Raw genomic sequence first — 9,630 nt, 5'->3', positions numbered from 1 at the left:
AAAGTGCACCAAACATCCGCTTCTTGATGACAGGTCAGGTCATAAATCCCCTGTGCAGGGAAATCCTGAAGGCAGAAGATCCTCTCAGTGTCCAGACCGATCAATTGCTTCAGCACCTTCTCCACTATCCACAGCAGGTTCACTCGACTTCTCTCGGTCTCCTCGATCAGGAACCGAATGGAATTGCGCATTCCAGCTTGTGACGTCATCTCTGCTCTCTCAAGCTCAGGTGCGGCACCCCAAAAGCAGCAAGGGACTTTAGCCAGTAAAGGCGATGTCCCAGGGCAAAGGTGCCGGCCCCTCACTTCCGCATCCGCTCGCTCAGAACCGCTCGCTCAGGATCACTCCTCTTAGCTCGAGATGGCGTGCCCCCCCAAAAGCAGCAGGAGTCTTTAGTCCCCGAAGGGACGATGACTCAAGGCCAAGGGGACACAGGCTCAGCTACACAGCTGTTTCGACCTTAATGGGTCTCATCAGTGTGGGGTTGGTCTTAATGGCAAAGCAGGTTTGAGACTAGACTAGGTAATCACCACTACTATTAAGGTTATGGTGGGTAAAAAAGTGACAAAAACCCTCCACAGTAAAGCATAAAGCAACTGTAAATATTACTGTATGTTCATTTGCATGTAAAGGTAATCCCAAGTTTTATGCTGGAGGAGAGACCACTTGTACTTCACATGTACACTCCGTATGCAAGGAAAGAGGAGATTGTGTGTTTTTTTAAACGGTATTGTGAAATGATTAGAGGAGGTGAAGAACTAAAAAATCCGTATGGCATGTTCAACGGGAAGAGACATTTCTGGGTACGGTTCAGACGGGATCCATCATGTGTGGGAGGAGTTACACACCCACCGGCCATGTTCAATAGTAGAGGAGACAGAGGATTTTTGTTTTACTCGGGACAGCCTCTATATTGCAGGCATTGCCACACTTATGGACATACAAAGGAGGGTTGCACGAAAACGGGAATTGTGTGCCGTAATTGCGGGGAAGAGGGACATACTGCAGCCAACTGTGGTGTCCCTAAGAGATGCCATCTTTGCGGAGAGGAAGGACACTTGGCACGGCAGTGCACTAAAAGGACATATGCCCAGACAGCTAAAGGGGACAGTGTGCTAGAAGAAGAGGAAGAGACAGTTGAGGGTCAGGGAATTTTTGAGATGGAGAGTTCCCAAGAGGGAGGGCTTGATCCGGCTATAACAGCAATGTATGAGGAGGATTTAAGAAGAGAAGAAAGGGTAGAAAGTGGCCCAATAGAGGGTTTGGCGGGTTCTATAAGTGATATCGTGGAGAAAAAAGAGGAAGATTTCTTCCTGGACTCCTTGGCCCAGAAACTGGAGGTGGGGGGAGGGGAGGAGACGGGAACAGTGCATCAGAAAGATGCGGGGGAGGGGGAAATACGGTCATTGAGTGTGGTGGAACCTAGCTGGGCAGAAAGTATGGAGTTTCAAGATGCACAGAGGGGGAGGGAAGGTCCCCAAGATGTCTTGGAGGAGGAAATGGAAATAGGAGGGAAAAAAGCTCAAAAGCGTAAAAATCTGCAAGGGATAGAAACAAAGGAAGATAAGGATAGCCAGAGTAAAGGGGAGCCTAGAGAGGAAGGTGTAGAGGGTAAAGTTGTAAAAGTATCAGGGAAAGTAACCCTAAAAGAGAAGATGGAACATTTTGAAGACGCAGTGGGAGATGTTCTGTTTTGGGTTGGTATTTTTCGGAAGCAGCATGGGGGGAGTAGTGAGGAACAGATAATAGAAAGATTAGAAAAACTGATGTACCAAAGAAAACAGCTGACAAAAGAGCAGTATGAAGAATTAAAAAAGGAGCATGTACAGTGGGTTAAAATAAAAGAGGCTAGGGGAGAGGTGAGAGAGAAGGAGAGAAGTGAGGGCAATAGCTCGTCCTCACAAAGCCAGATAAGCGTGGAGGGAACTAAAATACAGAGAAGTGTAAGTGCAGTAAGTGGGAATGAAAGTGATGGAAAGGCAGGCCAACAGAGTGGGGGTGAAGGGGGAGAGATTAGGGAAAGTAAAGGGGGAAAAGGAGAAAAGGCAGGCCTTAGTGGAAGAACAAAAGTAAGTTATGAAAGCGAGAGAGAAAGGAAGGCGAGGGAGTGGCATGTAAAAGAGGTGATAAATAATATAAATAAAGAGGCAGGTGACTTAGGGTTAAATGTTTCAAAAACGGAATGGCTGAAAGTACAGTTCCCAAAAGCAGAGGTGTCTAAAGAGGAAGTAAGAAAATTAGGAATACAATGTAGTACGTATCATATCCGTGAGGCGTTAGAGAAATTGCTGGGACACGTGAAGTAATTAGATGCAATGTTAAATGTCCTGTGGAAAGTACGAAAAGTCGCTTGTAGAAATGGGAAGTAACCATATTTTTTTGTATTGAGTGTGTTTGGTAGTAGATGCACAGATGATGCCTTGGAATGTGTTGTTTTGTTTGGCTTTTTAGAATGGTTTTGTGCCTTTGGGTTGGTTTTTGTCTTGGCAATATAAGGATTGTATAGTGATGTTTTCGGTTTATTATTTTCTGTAAAATGATACTAAATGGTTGTTAATATGTGAACCGTAAAAAAAAAAAAAAAAATGTCTGTGAGTGGGTTTAATGGCTTTGCATCTCATCCCAGCCTCTGTCTAAAAGCTGTGTTTAAAACAGCATGCATTGGCTTGAGGATTGGCTTGTGTAATACGAGCTTGAGACAAAAGGTGGCACTGAGTGCTCATTTGCATGTCATTTCCCAGAATCCCTTGCTGCAGTGGAAGCGCTGTATGCTGGGTGATAATGGGGAAAGACAGGGTTGCAGACCTGTCTAAGACATGCAAATGAACATACAGTAATATTTACAGTTGCTATATATATATACATATGTATGTACCCCTCAGTTTTATACAGTCATGGTGTTCATCATGTGTGGGACGCAGAGCCCAGAACCTAATGTCATGTTAGCATCAGAGAGTCACAGTAATAACTCAGCACTCACCCATGTAACACCTTCTCTGGTAGCTCTCTGTCTGTGTCTCTATCTACCTTTCTGTCTCCTGCATGACCAGGGAGGCTGCGAGGGACCCCCTCCCCCTCCCACTTGGAACCGGTACCCACATATAACAGACGAGTAATGACAGACTCAGTTTGGAGGTATAAAAGGCCGCGGCTTTGTTTATTAACAATCATAATACTGGAGTAAGCGCTAGTCCAAGCCAGAGTGGGGTCAGAGGGTCAGCCAGGCCTTGGCCTTCTGCCCCCGTACCCGGCCGACCCCTAAAGAGCCGGCCGTTGTCGCGAGTGGGTTCCCGGGTGTCACGTTAGCTTGACCCCGCCCAATCGCTCCTACCCCCGGGCGACGCCCGCCCCGAGCCCATCTGGCAAGGACAAGCACTTACCCCCGAACTGCCGCCGCGACAGTGGTAAAATGACCAACTGGAGCCTCCTGAAGGAACTTCAGTCCTTTGTTTCTCGGGAGATCTTCGGACACTGCCCTGTAAAATATGATGGTACATGTTACAGCTTACAGGTAGTGCAGACAGCTTATCACCAAGGGAATTGTAAATACTCCACGGAGTGGCCGGGGGCAAGCGTCTGCCCCCGACTGTCTTGCTAATGGGGTGGGTGGGTTGGATACTTCGCAGCAGACCGGGAGCAGAATGGAAGATTCAGCTCCCGGCTGTCTCTTTTGTACTGCCCTAGGCCTGTCCCCTCCCCCCCCCAGGGGGGGCCGCGACGGCGGCCCAGAGATCCCAGCGAGGTGAGGGGGGAGGGGGGCTTGCCCCCTGGTCATGGGCTTCCCTCGCCTAATTGGCTGGAGGGATTGCTTGACCAGGGAGGCTGCGAGGGACCCCCTCCCACTTGGAAACGGTACCCACATATAACAGACAAGTAATGACAGACTCAGTTTGGAGGTATAAAAGGCTGCGGCTTTGTTTATTAACAATCATAATACTGGAGTAAGCGCTAGTCCAAGCCAGAGTGGGGTCAGAGGGTCAGCCAGGCCTTGGCCTGCCACCCCCGTACCCGGCCGACCCCTAAAGAGCCGGCCGTTGTCGCGAGTGGGTTCCCGGGTGTCACGTTAGCTTGACCCCGCCCAATCGCTCCTACCCCCGGGCGACGCCCGCCCCGAGCCCATCTGGCAAGGACAAGCACTTACCCCCGAACTGCCGCCACTCACAGCTCTATTTAAACCTCCTTAAATTAGACCGTGCCGCCAACCCCGCAAGGACCCTCTCCAGCCCCTCCTGCAATTCGTTATTGAACAAGTCCGCCCCTATCTCGGATAAGTGTGTGCCGTCGGCCGGGAACAGGCCAGTTGACTTGTTGTCGAACTCGGGATGGGTGATCTGCCATCCCCCACACTGCGTCACAAACTTCCCCACCATCTTGTTCAGTTTGACCCGCGCTCAGTCGATGGCGCCCGGTGCCCTTGCGCCCCTCCACACTCTCCTGCACAATATGTCCGACCAAACGATCTGTACTTCTGGCCAACGGGCGAGCATGAGGGCTAGGTCGTGTTTTATTGAATTAACCAGCTCGAAGTAGCGTCGAGCGGCCAGGTCGTTGCCCCCGACGTGGAGGAGCAAGATCTGCGGCGCCCTCCTATCCCTGCCCATCACCATTAGCCGCGGGAGCAACTGAGCCCACCGCAGCCCCCTACCTCCCCCCCATACCACATTTGCCTCCTCCGTTCGCAACCCGAGGTTAGCCCCGCATGGGCGTTTGACGGCCCGCTTCTCTGCCCAGTGTATAAGCGAGTCTCCGATTATCCAAGTGGGTGCGGCGTCTGTGAAGGCATAAAGAGGATGAGGGGGTTTATCCAAGCACGCTAAATACCAGATAATGCGGGCCTGATATAGGACCGGTATCTGTTAGACTTCCATCGCCCTATCTTTTGTACAAAAAATGTAATGACCCGGCGCTTCAGGCTACAACAATACCCCAGTCCAATGATTAGTCCATATAGATATGGAAAGTTCTTTTCAATATTCCAGCTGATGGAGCGATGGTGATCCAATTGCTGGCTGCTGGTTCCGAACTCCTCCTAGTATGTAATGGACAAAAAGGAAAAGACCATTGCGCAGCCACAAGAATCCATAAATAACTCCACAACAGATTAAAGTAATGAACTTACAGACTTGCTGTGTTATTGTTCCTTTGAGACAATCTGTGCTTTTAACCTCTTCTCTTCCAGATATCACGAATGCCACGTGTTGTATGTCTATCCTCCAGGTTTTCTGTCTGTTCACAGCATTACCACTTGGTCATAGTTCCCATGTGTTCCCAGAAAGGAAATAACATGGAAGATGATGGTGCAGATTGAAAAAAAATTTATTACAATAAAAATAAAAAACAGCCAAGGGCTTACTCACATAAACCAGGCTGTGTAAAAACAGCTGACAACGTGCTGTCCGCAGCTTGATACAATCAGGTAGGCAGGCTTCTGGGAGGATGGCGCTATTGTTGTTTGCAAACCCTGAAGTGGCGTCTAACTCTCAGTAGTTACTCTGCGAGATTTGCCCCCTCTATTTGCTATAGCTTCCTCTATCTCAGCTTGAGGTGGCCAGCACTGCAGAATGTGCTCTGCTCACCTCTCTGGGTAACTGCCGTCAGCCCGCGCTACGCCTCGTGATGTCACACTCTGATGTCACACTCTGGCGTCTCCTGATCGCTATGCTCCTGCTTCTGAAGACCGTGTCAGTTCTAGCTCCTCCCTCTCCATACGCGTTTCGTGACGCAATGTGGTCACTTCATCAGTGGATGAGGGGGGATAAGTATATACACCATATAATCCAAACCCGTCATGTAACCGCGCATGTGGTCTATAAACATTATATTCAGAACCCAGCACGTAACCATGATCGCAGTGTATACCATATAATCCAAATACAGCACGCCACCACCACTGCGGTACCGTATACACCCCTGTAACCCAAATACCGCACATTATAACCCTGACTGTAGCATATATACCCGTTATAATCCAATACGGCGCGTAACCTTGAATGCAGTAAATCCACTATTCCCGCCATGTAACCCACTTAAAGCACATTATAACACTGAATGCAGCATATATACACCTTATACTCCACATGCCGCACGTAACCGTGAATGCAGTATATACTCTATAAACGACTTTATAACCCTGAATGAAGCATATATACACTTTATAATCCACATACAGCACTTACCCTGAATGCGGTATATACACTATGTACGCCATGTAACCCAATTACAGCACATTACAACACTGAATGCAGCATAAATACATAGGGTGACCAGATTTCGAAAATGAAAAACCGGGACACCTTAAAAAATAATTTATTAAACAAATTACATCACGTGACACCCCCCGTTGCCATGACAATGAGACACTTTGATGCCCCTGCAGTGTTAGTGTGTATAGAGGTGGGGGCTTTGCTTGGGCCCTTCAACTCTTACAGCCAGGGCATTATTGGCCAGGAATGCCCAGTTCGGAGGGGATTACTACTTCAAAATGTACTTGATTCGTAACAACATCAAAAAACTCTAATACCAATAACTAACAACCACAGACAATGGTAATCTAAACCATCAAATAAAATGTCTACGGCCCTTGTTCAAGCATGTTTGCGGTACTTACCAGATAAATCAGTGCCTGCAATCCACGACTGTATCCGCCTCTCCGAGCGTCTGAAAGCAATCCAGCGTTCCTGGTGTGTGGCTGAAGAGGTGAGGGACTCCCTCCTCTCAAACGGAAAAGAAGAGCAAAAAATAGAGTTGGAACATACCTATCATACAGGGATGAGAGAGAGAGACAGAGAATGAGAGAGAGACAGAGAATGAGAGAGAGACAGAGAATGAGAGAGAGACAGACAATGAGAGAGACACAGAGAATGAGAGAGACACAGAGAATGAGAGAGACACAGAGAATGAGAGAGAGACAGACACAGAGGGCCTCATGCAGAGAGCATAGAATTTTCAAATTGGCGAATTTCATAAAAAGTAGCTTTTTTGGAGAGTTTTATTCTCCATATGCAGAAAAGTGCGAATTCTGCTATGTTTAACATGGATGCGTGTGGCGAGTTTGAATGGGAAAGATGCGCGCTTCAGAAATGTGTAAAAAAAAAATCGCGGCTTTTTTCCCCCCTTTGCTATAGGCGGCGAGCGCCATTTTATTGCCAACTTTTCCTGGCGCGGCAAAAATGAGAAAATCGCGCCATTTCCCTGGCGCGAACAGCCGCTACATGCCGTTCGTACCTCTCTGCATTCGGAGAGTTTTAAAAATGGCGAGACGGAGGTTCTCGCCAGCCGCGAGGCGAGTTTTAGCAATAGAAAAAACAAAATGGCGCGTTTTTCGTAACTCGCCATTTTCTGCCGGTTTCTGTGCGAAATTGTACAAAAAATGGCGAATTTTGAAATAACGATGCTCTCTGCATGAGGCCCAGAGAGAGAGAGACAAAAGTAATGTACTGTATAACCATTATACCGTACCCCCTAGTATTCGTGTAATCATTGTCCCACACCCCCTATTACTCACGCTTTGGCAATACTGAAATGTTTTTTTGACATGCCAATCAAGCTGATTTGATTTGAGAGACACAGAGACACACACAGAGACACAGAGAGAGACAGAGATACAGAGACACACAGAGAGAAACAGAGACACACAGAGACACAGAGACACAGAGAGAGACAGAGACACAGAGACACACACAGAGACACAGAGACACACAGAGAGAGACAGAGACACACAGAGAGAGACAGAGACACACAGAGAGAGACAGAGACACAGAGAGAGAGAGAGAGACACAGAGAGACACACAGAGAGAGACAGAGAGACAGACAGAGAGAGACAGAGACACACAGAGAGAGACAGAGACACACAGAGAGAGAGACAGAGACACAGAGAGACACAGAGAGAGAGAGAGACACGGGCCTATTTAGTAAGCGTCGATAAGGCTGCGTCTATAGTATTTCAGACGGAGGGAAGGCGCACACGCTGCAATACACTTGCTGAAGTCTGAGCTTTTTTATGGCTTTGCAGGGTATGCTTCGGCGCGATTTGGGGGTGTGGCAATGAATATTTGGAGGCGTGGCAATAACGTTCCGGCGCGGACGTCACTTCCCTACCTCACATCCCGATCCACCGGCATTTTTTCAGATGCAGCATCTGAAGCACTGTGCAGGCAAGAAGAAAAATGCACACAATGCGCACCAGAGATTAAAATATAGTAAATTATTTATTAATAAAACAAGAAATAACCGTGGGGGATCCAACCCCACCTCAGTACATATGCGTCACAGATCCGGGTTCGGTTACAGAGTGACCTGACGTGTCACGACAGGTCACTCTGCGCGTATTCTGACAGGCTAAGACGGCGTTTGCAGGTAGGAATTTATATATACACTATATCTTCATCTCCTTCATAGTAATGACATTAAAAACACATTTATTCACAGAATTAAGTAGTCACTGTGTGGGATTAGTTTAAGATTTATTTATTAGATAATTTATCACTATGTAACACACTTTAAATCACAAATAAATAGGTATCACATTATTGCAATGTATTCAGTTGTAAGATATTAATGTTATTTGTAACACACAGTAGATTAGAAACATCACAATAATTAAGTATTAAATGTAATATTTATTGATCCCTGTAGCACTATTACAATTTGTTGGCATGGTAATCTATAACAGGGGAGCGCAAACTTCTGAAGCTGCGTCCCCCTGCCTGGCCTCCCCCGGTCTTGCGCCCCCTCTCCTACCTGCCAGCACACTCCGGGGTCGAGTGACGTCACATGACCGCGGTGTCATTTGATGCCACGTTGCCATGGAGACGTGTCTGAATCCCGGTCAGTGTTACTGTTGCAGAGGCCTCACGTGATCCCCGGCATTTCATTTAAATGCCTTGGGGAGGAGCGCGGGACCTATGCACCCGCCCGCGCACCCCCAGACAAATCTCCCGCCCCCCAGTTCACGCACCGCTAACCTATAACATTATGTGTGTGTATATGTGTGTGTAAATATATATATACACATATACACACACATATATATATGTATATATATATATATATATATATATATACATATATATATCTTCTTCTCTCCGAAGAAGACCGTTTTATATGTATGTATGTATGTGTGTGTGTGTAAATAGATGTATGTGTGTGTGTATATATATATATATATATATGTGTGTGTGTGTGTGTCATACAAGAATCTATTACTGTATTATCTAAAATCAGTAACACATGTGATCTATTATGCCATTACCAATTGGACTGTAGGACTATAAAACCATTACGAGTGAGTTGTAGCATTATCCCCTGATGAAATCGGCCGTGTGCTGAAGAAACGCGTAGGTACTTTGTTCTCGTTATTGCCACACTATCCGTCTTGACGCCGGGAAGGGAAGTTGGTACGCAACCAAGACGAGACACCGGAATTACAGAGTGGAATCACAACTGCATACTACAGATTGCCGGAGGACCACACTGCGAGGGGCGCAGCCTACCGAGTTTCCCGGTCATCGTCCAAAGTCTGGAACTGCGGATTGACCACCGGATTACCACGGAGCCCGAGCCTGTCTCACACAATGCTTTTACCAAACGGGCGTTTGTGAGTTTGTTATTTTTATCTTGTCCAGGAAATGA

This window comes from Ascaphus truei, unplaced genomic scaffold (assembly GCF_040206685.1).
Source record: "Ascaphus truei isolate aAscTru1 unplaced genomic scaffold, aAscTru1.hap1 HAP1_SCAFFOLD_690, whole genome shotgun sequence".
In the NCBI taxonomy this organism is placed as follows: domain Eukaryota; kingdom Metazoa; phylum Chordata; class Amphibia; order Anura; family Ascaphidae; genus Ascaphus; species Ascaphus truei.
The sequence above is the reverse complement of the archived record's forward strand: the minus strand, read 5'-3'. Positions refer to the sequence as shown.